The sequence below is a fragment of the Dipteris shenzhenensis genome, chromosome 3, assembly GCF_047967505.1.
Source record: "Dipteris shenzhenensis isolate YYH24624 ecotype China chromosome 3, Dip_SZ_1.0, whole genome shotgun sequence".
NCBI classification, from domain to species: Eukaryota; Viridiplantae; Streptophyta; class Polypodiopsida; order Gleicheniales; family Dipteridaceae; genus Dipteris; species Dipteris shenzhenensis.
The window spans coordinates 14,825,039-14,839,454 of NC_141598.1; the positions used below are offsets into that span (position 1 = coordinate 14,825,039).

At 38.2% G+C, this 14,416-nt stretch overlaps 1 pseudogene across 1 annotated transcript in view; it reads right to left on the minus strand.

Moving 5' to 3' along the window:
* Positions 1–416: 416 nt before the first annotated feature.
* Positions 417–14,416, minus strand: part of LOC147903410 (uncharacterized) — a 151,731-nt pseudogene continuing 137,731 nt past the window's right edge. Inside the window, exons 2-4 of the transcript XR_015540642.1 lie at positions 790–1,422; positions 588–680; positions 417–488 (exon numbers count right to left, since the gene is read on the minus strand). The product of XR_015540642.1 is annotated as an uncharacterized LOC147903410 (transcript). The remainder of the gene's footprint in view (positions 489–587; positions 681–789; positions 1,423–14,416) is intronic.

Below are 14,416 nucleotides of genomic sequence, written 5' to 3' on the forward strand. Positions count from 1 at the left end.
GTTGCTAAAAAACTGCCAGAAGCATGTAAAAAATACGTGCTTTGGATTGGTGATGAGTGTCCTCTCCTCCGGTCATCTTTTTAAATTCTATGAAGCATTAGATGGGTGACAAGTATCACTCCACTCTCCCACTTCTCATTGTGCTTAGTCATCGTGTTGTGCTCGGTCATCGTCATGTGGTTCTCTTAGAATCACCCCTTTTAATCGAATCAGGCCTTTTTGAAGCAGTTGTCAATGGCACATGTTTTACTAATAATTAGATAAAGGGTTGCTATAAAATCGTCATGAGCATGTAAAAAAGTACAATACTTATACCCTTAAATCCATCTTCCCCTTAGGATTTTTATAAATAATCAGGATTCGTGTCATTGCACACGACGTAGTCACGATAGAAGGAAAGATTCAGATATTGGTACTTACTCTCTCAGCTGGAAGGCTAGCTCGATATCGAAAACCTGGTCATTTTCGCCCCAGATTATCAGAACCTCCTGCAAGGCAAAGAATCACTCTTTCAGCTGAGAACTCAGCAATCATCAACTAAGCAAGGCATGTAGACTTGGGACAACGAGGGATGAACGCAGGATAACCTGTTCAATTTTCGGCAGCGGTGGTGCGTTCTCTTTCCCCAGGATGACGCCGTCTACTAGTTCGAGTTTTCCTTCACGATCGCCGCGCATCGCCTGCTCAACAAAGATGTAATGGACGAGACCCACGACAGTTAAACCGATTGGTGTCACAAGCTGATCGCACCGCCTCAAACGATTCACAAATTCCCTGAACTTAAAACACAAAACGAAGCCCTTTCTGCAATCCCTCAGGGGTGTCTGGAACCAGGATCTCTTCAATATCCGTCGCTCCAAACTTCTTCAGAAGAGGATCATTGCTCCTTGGATTCATGCACACCCCTGAGCTCACAAGTATCAAGCGCTTTACAAATTGGCGGTACTCGCGCCATAGCTATGCCCTGTCACAATGGCCTCCTGGACACCGAGCTTCTGCATAGCTTTCCACATGCACTCGGCCTGGAAAAACTCCGAGCGCTGTTTGTTGTTGGTGGTGGAGTGGCCGAAGAAGAGCAAATCGGGCAAGTAGACAGAGAACTGTTTAACGAGGCAGGCGACCTGGCTCTCCCAAGCGAGTGTTCCATCGGCACCGAAGCCATGGAGGAGCAGCAAGGCAGGCTTAGCAGGGGAGGAGATGTTGGGGGAGGAAGGAACCCAGAAATGGATGATGGAGCCATTGTCGAGTTCGAGGAGGAGGGGCTGGAGGCCAAGGGAACGGAGAAGCCAGCGGCTGTGTTTGAGTTTGAGGCCGGTGAGGCTGAAACCGAGGGTCCAACCGCCCATGATAGGAAGCTTTAGCAAAAGAATGGAAGGTTGAGGTTGCAAATGTGGAGACGGCGATATGCACGATGAGCGAGTTCTACAATGACAGACAAGTAAGGCGCCTATATGAGCTGGAAGGTGTGTGGTTTTAACCAACTTCATGGTGGAACCCTGGTATTGAGGCCCCCTTGATGCACAGGTGACACGTGGGGATACAAGGAATAAATCCCATATACAATGGGATCATGAAAGGGACTTGGTATAAAATAAAGAAAGAGTATTTGCTGTAGTCTCGCCGACCTTTTGCTGGGGGTTGAAGGAGGCTGAGCATGGCTAGGAGGCAGGGGAGTGGGGACCCCTGTACTTGATGCTTCCGATGGTAGGCTACCATGTGGTAGCTACCCTTCAGTGGTATCAGACCAGGCTTGCGGACTGTGGCGTGAACATGTGGCATCTGTGCGAATATGTGTGGCGGTTGACACTGACTGTGTAAGACTACGATGGTGGGTTGAAAGCTGTGGCAGTTTGATGACGGCTGGCATGGGAAGTGATGAACCCCGTCAGTCCATGTGTTGTGAATTGAGATCTGTCCAACAATTTGAGGGTACCGTGGGTGGTCGTCATTATTAGTCTGATCTGGCCTATTCAGAGGTGATCAGAGTTTCTTGATTGGTCAGGTTTATTCATGGGGTTAGGCCCATGGGGGGGTGTTGGAAGGTGTGTCCATTTCATGGTGGAACCCTGGTAATATGTGAGAATTAGAGGGGTATTGAGGCCTCCTTGATGCGCAGGTGACACGTGGGGATACGAGGAATAAATCGAATACACAATGGGATCATGAAAGGGACTTGGCATAAAATAAAGAAAGAGTAAGACCCTCCTTCAGTCCCGCCGGCCTTTCGCTGGGGGCTGAAAGAGGCTGAGCATGGCTAGGAGCCAGGGGAGTGGGACCCCTCGTACTTGGGGCTTCCAATGGTATGATGCCATGTGGTAGCTACCCTACAGCTCAATGGTGAAATAAAGGCATGGGGAAGATGAAGACAACAAAGGAAAATGTAATTGAACAAAAATAGAATGTTATATGAAAGCATGTCTTTTATGAATTAAAGCACCATCATTGTCTCTTGTGCATGCGAGATCCTAATTTGAGTTAATTAGATGTCTTGTGCATAATAATTCCCAATGGATGTTTGAACTAGAGTGATTGGCTCATGTGAAGGAACTTGGTGATGAGTTGGTTGTAAGCAATGGATGCGAAGACTGGCTATTTGGTATGGCTTGACTTGACTACCATTACAAAACTCGAGCATGATGTTCCCTTGCAAGTTGGGTGAGGTGAAGACCTTGGAAAGTTGTAGGGCTTGTGCCATCCCAACTTAAGATTGGGCTTAAGGGGGCCAAGCTTGGCATTGTACAAGAGAACAAGCCTTTCCCTTTTTGAGATTCTTCTTTACAATATGCCTATCATGCCAAGCTTTTCAACATCGTTGGATCAACTATTGAGACCAAACAAACACAGAGTTCATCAAATCTTTGCAAGTTGTTGAAGGCATTTTTCAATGGATTCCTATTATTTGAGGTGAAGCTTGGCTACTAATTACTGATAGCTGGGAATTAGAAATTCCAAAGGTGATTGCTTCTAGCTTGTAAGCAGTACTGAATTGTGTCGAGTTTGTTGTGACCTTTTAAGCTATTTTGTAAGCCATAATGCTACATGTAGCTTGTTATCCCAATCTTGATGCATGCTAAATGTCTTAGTGAGAATGGACTTGGCCCACCTTGTTTGTGGACTGAGCTTGGCCATTACAACGTGGGTAATAAGTGATCACCATGCTAGGTTGATGATCTTTAACTCAATTGTAATTGATGTGAATACCTTGTTCATGAAATACATGCCTTGGTCACTAACAAACATGATGGGGAAACCATGAATACCTTGCAATTGACATGAATACCTTGTAATTGACATGAATACCTTGTTCATGAAATTCATGCCTTGGTCACTAACGAGGTCACTAACAGACATGATGGGGAAACCTTACTTGTAGATGATATTCTCATAAATGAACTTGTTTGTGCTCCAAGCCGAGTTGTCCCACATTGCCTTGGCTTCTATCCACTTGGTGGCATAGTCAGTGGCAATAGTGATGTATTTATTCATGCTAATCTTTTGAATGGTCCCATGAAATTAAGACTCCAATGTTGTCGTTCTTCCCAAAGTGCAATTGGGTTGAGGGGCATGCAATGTTGTAGTAGAAGCTACCCTATCCTCAAGCACACATCACACTCAACAAAATGAGCATGATCATCTCAAAAAAGTATGCTCCACTGCAATCCTATTTTAAAAACTTTTCAAGCCATGAGTCACCATAGAAGTGGCCTCTAGTGTGCCTTGTATGCTCCTCAATGAGCATGACTACTCATTCATGTGGAAGGATGTATTGGCACAATCCCTGTCTCCTCCTTGGTGATAGAGTTGGTCCCTAATCAAATTGTACCCCCAGACCCTCAATGCAAGTTGTCTGCACTTGATATCCTTATACTTGGTGCTAGGTATGTTGATTAAATGATTGAGCATCTGACGTCTTGATGGTAGTTCATTGTGTTTCATCTTGTGGTGTGGGTATTCTCGAGAGACAATCTACTCTAACATGTGAATTCCTAGGCTTGTGAATGATTTTGAAGTTGAACAATTGCAATAGCAATGACCATCGTACCAATCTTCCTTGGATGATTGTTTTGTTCAATAGACATATTGTCATCTTTATCCTCTTCCCTAGATCCATCGACATGATTAGTTGGATCTATTCGTGGCATCTCCATATCCAAATTCCTATCTTCTAAAATATGTTTGCCTCAAGGAGCAACTTGGACCATGTACCGCAATCTTGGATTGAATGATTTGAATGAAAGACCACCTACGTTGAAGATCCAAATTAAATGCCATCAATTATATTAATGTATGCTCAAGTGTATATATATATACATGAACATCTACCAATAATTGTTTGGAAACAAAAATATTAGCTTTTAATAATTTCTTTAGTGGTTTCTTTGCTCTAGAAGAACAAAGTATCACTTTCATTGCTCCATAGTCTAGTGGAGTCAATGGCAAAGAAACCACTACTATCTCTCCTGACTGTAGCATAAGGAACATTGTAGATAGTTCTAAACCATTTGAAATCAAGAATGAAAATACTAAATCATCTAGAATCAATGTCATAGATGTCACATATGGTCCCACAATAATCTAACTACTGCGAGGAGAGAAGATTGGTATCAGAAACACTTGCTCGACTATCTTGTATGAAGTTAGCCATGGGGTGGATGCATGGTAAGGTGGTACAATTGCATGTGCTAAATAGTGGTGCCCCAATAGTAATATTTTAACAAGTAGAGAGGTGAACAATTTTTTAAAAAGCATGTAACCGAATCATGGATGAGTGAATGCCTTTACCAATTCACTTAGTTTAATAGATTGTTATGATTTTGGCAACACACACTACACTGAGTGTAAATTTCCTCTCTCACACACACTCATAGACCAAATGAAAGTTTTGCATCAACCAAGCCACATGCAAAGCTTCCTTTTGGGTCTTCTTCCTCCTTCTACTGAAGTCTGCTTCTTCTATTGCTGATCGTGAGCTGCTGGAGCATGCTGTAAATGAAGCCCAACGACATCCTTCTTGCATGAACAGGTGGACCAGATGAGATGACATAGCTCCAAAACTGTTCTTTTTTTGAAACAAGCTCCTTGCTTGTCTAGAAGTAGCCATCGATTGTGAACCTTCCAAACATAGGACTGTTCTTTCTGTAAAAATGAGCTCCTCACTTGTTTGTAGCATCCATTGTGAAGATTCAAAATGTAGGAATGTTGTTTCTTTTAAACGAGCTGGGAGCCCTCCATTGTGAAACTAATGGTGAGGGCCTCTATAACAATAAGAGGTAGAGAATCCGTTAATACAAATGCATGTTCAGCTTGCACATGCATGAAAATGAGCTGCCAAGACAGGACGCTATTAGATAAAGACTTCATAGAAGAGCTTGGTGATGAAGCTTCTTTGTCTTGCCTTTTCGAATCCTCTTTAGCATAGCTGTTGGCTTGTCGAATGTCATGTAGCAACAAATTAGCTTTACTGTTTCTTAACTTACACTATGAATTGAGAGAATTGTATAGAAATCCTAGTGAGCTACACTAACAATATAGATGTTAAACTATAGTATTGATAGTCCTCTGCTTGAACCTCCTGTCAGAGCCCTCCTGTTAAAGTATTTTTCCAATATATCTATATTTGTAATAAATGTTTCTATGTTTGTCTATTTTTGTTAAGTGCGTTTCTGTTTGTTTGTCTATTTCTATAAGTGTTTCGGTCTGTCTATTTTTGTAAGTGTGTAACACAATCTATCTGTCTATTTGTTTCTATAAGCATGTTTCTCTGTCTGTCTATTTCTGTAAGTGTGTAACACAATCTATATCTGTTTTAAGTGTGTCTTTAAGAGTATATCTCTTTCCTTTTTTGCAATCCATATCAGATGTTTCTCTAATTGTGTCTATATTTGAAATTTGTATTATTAGTATTCAGTTCACTTTTTGGGGTAATGTCAAGGTTTAAAGCACCCCACATTGACACTCTATGCTAGAAGGTGTTTTGCAAGACCAAGGAGGAATTCCACGCAGAGTATGGCCTAAGCTTGGTGGGCCTAAACCCACAGAAACTCACAAAACTTGATGTTCTGGTTGACTGTTTTTCCCCACCTTCGGCAGGGGAAAGAATAAATAAAGTGCGGGTTCGTCAGGCCCGAGGTGTACTCCTAGCTTCTGGAATCGGTAGCCAATAGTATTATTTTGGACAAGTCCTTGTGCAAGATTTGCAGAAACCCAGCTAGAACCTGGAGAGTGCTTCCAAAGTTTGAGATGCAACGTGATGAGGAAATGTGCTCCTATTTGATGGAAAACGTTGCACCATGGTTGTTTGTGTGGCTACAAATGGAGGATTGCCAGTCCTACACGGCACATTTTGAGCACGACCTCTTCCATGATGAGGAGTCCATTGAAATTATGGAGTATATGATAAGAAACAAGTGTTGGAAAGAGTATTGAAGATGGAAGCAGATGCATGTAGTGGGATACCAACCTTTTTTGTACATCATTAATAACTTTTATAAAAATAATTCCTTTTTGCCTGTACGTTGCCTTTTTGGAGATGGAAGTCTAATTGGATTCCTTTTTCAGTTGAAAAAAAGACTCATTCATAGTGTTCTTATTTCAACTCCTACTTCATGTTTTTATAATGTAATGTGCTTAAAATTAATAGAATGTCATTGGGAGGTACATAGCATTAAAATCTTTTTGCAATGTGATGGAAGACACTAGCTGCTCCTGTTTGCATTGGTCCTCCTCCAAGTCCTCCTCTCGTTGATGTCTAGAGCGAATTTTTGAATTTTGAATTTTTTGGTTCCCACCTAGGAGTAAGAGTTGTGTAAGAGGTGGGGTCACTTGTGGGCTTAACCCACCTAGGTGAGGGGGAGTTAGGACTTTTTGGGACCTACCTTGGCCCTTTCATTAGGACTAATCCATTTCTTAATCCATTCCTTATGAGGCCCTTTTGAGACCCCAATTCTCCCTTAATGTGGAAAATAGCTTCTTTTAAGTTAACTAAGGGCTATTTTAGGCCATTATTATGAAAGAAACCATCATAAGAGTGTTACTAGTTATTGAGAAGCATTGTATGCTCTTTTGTGCACATGGTGAATGGTTATGGGTATTGTCTATACTATTCCCTATTACTATAAGGCATTGGACATCTCTTTATTAAATGGTAGATAAAAGGGGGATAGTGACATTCCAATTAGTCACATGTACCTTGGTTAGTTTTCAATCTCACTCTTCTGACTACTCCTTTTTCCTTCCCCTCTTAGGCCTCCCCCATAGAAAAGCTACACCTTTCTACTCTCCTTGCTCAATCCACCCTTGTTTTCTCTCTGTAATGAGTTAATCCTAGCATAATAAGGAGACATTATATTTCTATCTTCACTTTAATAGAATTCGTTTCTACATTGCCACTATGAGCTTCTAATTGAGGCCTGACCAAAAAATGAAGGATAAAATGGAGGATGTTGGGTTAATATTTTGCACCAAGGATATGGTAGTACTGCCATGTTGGCTATATTACCTTAGATCTTTTAGTTGAAACAATTCAATAGGTGATACCAAGGCTAATAGTGTAACCAAAATAATCCATTAACTCCACGAGTCAACAAGAGGAAGGTGTACCTTTAAGGGATACTAGACATAATCCATGGTGATCTCTTGGGGATGTCACTATGTATAAACCCTCTAAATCATGTGCGTGCAAGGCGTATTTGTAAAATCCTCTATTTGTAAAAAAATTATTAATAGATTTTACCCTTTCTTTGTACAAATATGTAATTTTTTTCCAAATTTATTTTAAATACTCCCTTATGTAAAAGATTTTTTGTAAAATTCAAGAACTTAAAATAACCTTCTATTGAACTCACGTGATAGGGTTACATATGATGAGTGATCCCCTCGAGGGTGATCTAGGAATATTGCCAGAGTTCAATAATGAGATCCGAGGGATCTAAACACTCATTCCCAAAACCTATCACGTGTGCTAAGAATGTTAAGAGATTGAGAGAGAGAGACAGAGAGAGAGTCTAGATTTAATAATCCCATCATAATTGAACCATAACACTTATTTCATTAATTTTGGATTCATATGTCTACCTTTGGACTAATCACAAAAATCCTTCCCAAATGAAAAGTTTACTTTATGAAACTCTCATTCGAGAATCAAAAGATCACTTTTTGGCACTGTCATTTCCACATAATAAATTTCACAGTCTGTCTCTATAATGGTGTGCTAATAATGCAAAAACTTTGATCAAATCCTACTTTTGTACTTCTTGTTTTAACATTCATATTCACATTAAAAAAAATTCATGAATTATTAATTGAAATCCATGAAAAATCTCTTTCTAAATAAAGACTTATTAATTTAATTTAATCCAAAGGAATGCAATTCAAATTTGATGTAGAAAACTATAACACTCTTGAAGTTTAAAAAAATTTAAAGGTTAAAATAGACAAGAGACATGGAAGACTCTTTTGTACTCCAAAAATAATTAAAGATATGCTTACAATTTTACATTGTCATATGTTTACACTAAATATTGCTCTCGATGAGTCTTTGTACAAAGGAATCGGACACACATCCTTGTCAATAACTCAGTTCTTCATTTACAAATGTGTTAAGTATAGATGATCCTGACATTTGCTTGTTTAAATGTCCGATTCATCATCTCTTGTGTTGCTTGGGTGCCATTCTCATTGACTCTCATCATACGACCATCATCTCGAGTCTTTATTGATGCTTGAATGGTATTGTCATGGACATTCTTCATTTGCACTGTCTCCTTCTACTTCCTCTATAGCGAGCATCTTCAAAAACTCCATAATGTGCAAAATAATTGGTAGCGGTATTCTTTCTACATCATACCCCATGTGCTTCTTTGTTTTCTTTGTCCTTAATTTCCAGGATACTATGACTGTCGAGTCTATGGAAAGCTCTGAAACTGCTTCATGGTTAGGGATCCATTCCTTTTTCAGACAACTAGTATACAATGTATTGTTACCTTGGTTCTCCTTCCTACCACTTGGATCATACGATAGTGTTGTAAATGTTGCATCTTTTCCCTAGTCATCCATGCTCACATCCACCACTTTTGCAACCAACAACTTCACATACTCATGCTCACTGTCCGATGGTCGAATCGCAACAAAACAATGTACGTCTATGTCTACTTCTGGCATAAACTTTCTCTTCTCCGATCCACAATATGGACATGGGAGTAGCGATTCAAACTCATTTTCAACAAAGACATCAAATTATGGGCGCAAGTCATTACCAACATTTGGCTAAAATAAAGGTTGTTTTGCCTTAACATCATCTTCTCACATTTTGTCATGGTCCTTTATCAATTGATAGGTCTTCTTAATTACAACAACAGTAGTGTTTTCCTTCCAAGAGGGCTTCTAATAATTAAGAAATCTATGAAGCATTTCCTCTTTGTATGTAATAAAAGATTTAAGACCATCACTTCTATACTTAAAATTTGAGACATTTGAAATCATCCACATCTAAAGGGACAAAGCTTGGCTTGTTGGCATATTCTTTAAGTCCTTTGAAATTGTAGTATACCTTATCTTTATCATTGAAAACCACATGTCCCTTTTTAATCTTCAAAAATTGCATGCTCCATCTCAAATTTTTTCCTTCCTCATAATAGGGACCATTCAATGACGTTGCGTTATCATCCATACCATCATTAGTAACTTTGACAATCCTCATTTGTGCAAATCACCACTAATCCCAGTGTTCAAACCCCAAAACTTGACCTTTTGCTATGTTCTTATTTGCAAATGATATCATTTGCAAAATATCTCCCACACTGAAATCCAAAGAAATGCACTTTGTATTAATGATGATATGTGTTGGATAAGTCTCATCTCGATCCCATGCAATAAATGATTTATTAAAAACATTATAAGGCATAACATCTCCACGTACTTCCATACCTCCACACTTATGCTTTATCTGAACATGTACACTAAAAATCTTTGATATAATATGACTGCAACCTTATCTTTGCCAAGTCTTTGAAAGTGACAAAGAGAATTTGGATAACTATCATGGATTGTAGCAAATGCAATTCCTTCTCTTTGGCAACATAATATTACCTCCATCCTTGGAATGAAATCTATAGCCATCCTCTTGTGGAACAATTATAAAAAATATTAGTCTCTTTTGAATATTAGTTGTAACTTTTTATTAAATTACTCTCTTTTATTTTACTTTTACTTTATTTTATTTAATTTTGATTTTGATACAAATTTATGGGTTTTCAATAATGGATTCATGTTCAGCATTTAGCTAATAAAATCTCTAATTCAAATATGTGATTATACATTTTAGAATTATACATGATAATATAAAGAATTTAGGTCCAACGAGATGAGAGACTCTGGGGACGTTAAAATATCCCTAAATTTTGAAAAATTTAGCCCACATGTTTGTAAATCAAGCCTAACCACCTAAGAATAGCTATGAAAGCACCCAGGGGAGGATTTGATCTTGTAATTCATATTTGACCACCTTGTAGTAGCCAATGGATCATGGCACCAAGGGGAGGTGTTGAGATATGGTTCCATGAGCACATATTAGAGGCTAAGGTATGGTATAGGAATGTATTAAAGTAGCCTAGCCACCCTAGGATGTGGACTACATGATGTGAGGATGTGGATCGAGGACATCCACAAGGAGAGATGTGGATTAGAGGATCCCACAAGTGTTGACTATTCAAAGGCTCTCTCTATATGAGAAGCTTATCTTGTATTGTTGAATACAGACACACATTTGTTGTCTCCCTCTCATGTCTTATGTAGTGTGCTTTGAGCCTCCTTAGTTGTTCCTCTGATCTTGTGTGCACTAGGCTTAGTGGCAATCACATATTGCATCTTTGTCATAACCTATTTAGCATGTGGACAAAAGAGCATGTAACTATGCTTCTCAATAACTAGTAACACCCTAATGATGGTTTCTTTCATGATAATGGCCTAAAATAGTCCTTAGTTAACTTAAAAGAAGCTATTTGCCATCTAGCTAGTTCAATTAGCATATTGTTCTCTCTTTTCACTGCCCATCTCTTTTAGTTTTTGAAGCTAGACAAGCTCAGAGCAAAGTGATTGTGGGATGCAGTACTGCTCACCTGTTTGCCTTAGGTATGGCTCTTTTAGTTTCTCTAACTTCAATAGTTTATTGTCACTCAAAGGAGAGAATTCTAAGCTAGCTTGGATTCCATTTGCCTACACTTATGGAATGGTGTCTTTAGACAAACCCCAAGAGCATTGAATACCTTCTCTTCACTTTTTTCCTTGCATAGGAGCCAGTTTTACATTATCTTTGCCCATACAATAAACTTTTGCCTTCAACTCTAGACTTCCTCTCTATATTACCTCATTTTGCTAGAAAAGATTTAACTCTATGTCTATATCTTGAAACATTTTGAAATTGAGTAATGCCTTGGTTGTTTTACAATGTGCACTATGGATTGTCATCATGATATACGCAATTGCTATTCTTTTTATCTATCCTTGTTCATGCATACTACCTATTTGGGAGTTCTCATTCCATTGTGGGTTGTGAAGGAATTAATGATAGGATACACTACTTGCTTTTTCTTAGTCCACTAGGGGTTGAATATTAGTAGGCATTGTGACATCTGACTATGTTTCCATCTAGGTATTTGTCTATGCCAAGTCACCCTTTGATCTTTTAGTATCTACTCATATCCATGGAGACAATGTACCATGCCATTTACCTGAGTCAAATAAAATGCTCCTGAATCATGGGACAAAATATTTTAAATGTTGTCCACAATGCCAATAATGTTGAATCCAATTTAGTGTACCAATCTTTCCTATTTTTAGAAACTATCAACTTTGGGATTTGTTTTATTAATTTGTTACTACTCTCTGCCTAACCATATGCCTATAGATGATAAGTCATTGGACTTTTTTTGTGCAATCATGTGGAAGTTTGCCAATTCTGTGGTGAATTTATTCAAAAAATGGCCTCGCTAACTTCTAAAAGTAGATTGAAGGGGCATTTGAAACAGGTCATGTTATTATGGTATAGGAATTTTGCAACACTATTTGTGAAATTGTCTTTCAAATCCTACACGATCCATTTTATATAATAGTTTGTTATGAAAAAAATGTAATTATTTCTAATGTATCATGCTACTAGTTTGAATGGGATCTGACAAAGTACAATCCCCACTTCTAGAATGGTTCCAACTGTAACATCAGATTTTGTGACATCTGACCTACATTGACTAGTTGGCTTCTCTTTTCCTTGCTATTATTTCCCCTAATAAGTGTCTATAGAAAACACATTGGTGGGTTTGGACTATAATACTAATTTGTAATTGTGCTCTAGGACACTAAATACTTGTCAAATTTGCATTCATACAATGCCCTTGCTAGCACCAAAAAATGGCTTGCTCTTAAAATAGAGTCATTTCCTTTGATCTATGGAAATTGTTTCCAAAAATGCACTATCTATGAGGAACTACAACATTTGGCCATGCCAATACGTCCCTCATATTGATTCCACTTGAAATGAGCTTGAAATAATTATGTCTGACAAGTCATCTTGAATGGCTTCTGGTAATATTTCTTTGGAATTAAGTATTCTAAGGTATTTGTCTATCAAATGTTAATTCATCGGTGTGTGGTCACTCACTGTGTAATTGAATTCTTGTAGTAGCAATATCAATCTTCAAGTTGCGAATCTTCCTATGGGTTGCCAATTGTTTACCAAGTACGATAGTGCATGATGATCTACATGAAATGCAATATTATTTCCAAGAAGATAATGTCGAAATTTGATGAATGTATATATCATGTTGAAGAATTCTCATTCTATGACAATATAATTCTATTCTCCTAGTGACAATGTGCAACTTGCATAACATACTGGCTAAAACCACCCTTTTTGTTTTGTCTACATTAACACCCTCTCATCCAATATTAGACGTATCCACAAAGATGTGCAAGTTTAGATTCCAATTTGACAGTTGCAATATTGGGGCCACAACTAACATCTCTTTGAGTAGCAAGATCGTCTTCTATCCAAACATACAGATTGTCTTTCTTTGCAAGTTGATTGAGTGGCTAAGATACATATGACAAATATATGAGGAACATGTTATGCCACTTCACTTGTTTGATGAATCACATTAACTCCTTAAAGTTTTGTGGTGTCTTGGTGCTCCAAATGGCCTCCACTTTGTGGGAATTGATTGCCATTCCTTTTGCAGAGATAATAATGTGTCCTAGCAAAACCCCTTTGTGTACTGCAAAGGTGCACTTTGCGAGATACACACTAAGTTTAAAGGGTTTTCATTTGCATCTTAGGTGGTTAATATGATCTTTTATTTTTCAAAATGGACTAACATTATCCACGAATGCCCTCGTAAAAGTGGTAAAAAATGGGTCAAACACGTTTTGGCTCCAATTTTGAATGGTTGGAGGCGCGTTCTTTAATTTGAACTCTATCACATGGCTGGCGAATACTCCCCATTTTGTGACAAATTCCATTTCCTATTTATCCTATTTTTCCAAATTTGAATTTGTTTGTAACCATTAAAATCCATCCAAAATGTTGTAGACTTTATGCCCCATGACAAAATCAATCATTATGTCACAAAATGGCAATGGAAATGGATTCGTGATTGGGATGCATTTGGGTTTTGTTAATCAACACACATCTAGAGCTTTCTATTTTCATTTGAACAATCAAAATAGGTGAAAGACATGTAACTTTTTCAAGGGAATAGATGAAACCAACATTTAGAAACTTATTGATCACTTGCTTGACTTGCTTGACAAACTTTGGGTCGATCATATATCTTTCCTAGACCATAGAAACCATCTATGTCAAATTGAAATGCTGGCCATTCAAATCCACTTCAAAAATACCACTCATATAAAAAAGAGTATATTCAACTAACAAAATGCCTCAAGGGGGTCATTATGTATGAACCCTATATATCGCGTGCGTTCAAGGTCTAATTATAAAACCCCTTATTTGTGAATTTTTCATTAATAAGATGCACCCTTTTCCTATTCAATCTGTAATGTTTTTTTCAAAATACATTTTTTGGCACCACCTTGTCTATGAAAATGTGAGAAAAAATGAAATTAAATATTCCCTTATGTTGAACTCACATGATAGTCACATAAATTATTGAGTGAATCCCTCGAGAAAAATGTAGCACATTCTCCATGTGTCCTCAATGCGTCACATAGCTAATATGAAAACATTACTATTTGGGGGCTTGCTAATTATTTCTACACCTGGTAGCCACCATTTGATGATTACAGATCCAATCAATAATTTCCCATTATGTGTCCACCATATCCATTTGAAACATTCTGTGATAGTAATATGTTTCCTTTGTTTTTGTGTTCCTTCTCTTTTTCTCCATTCCTTGTTTAGATCTCC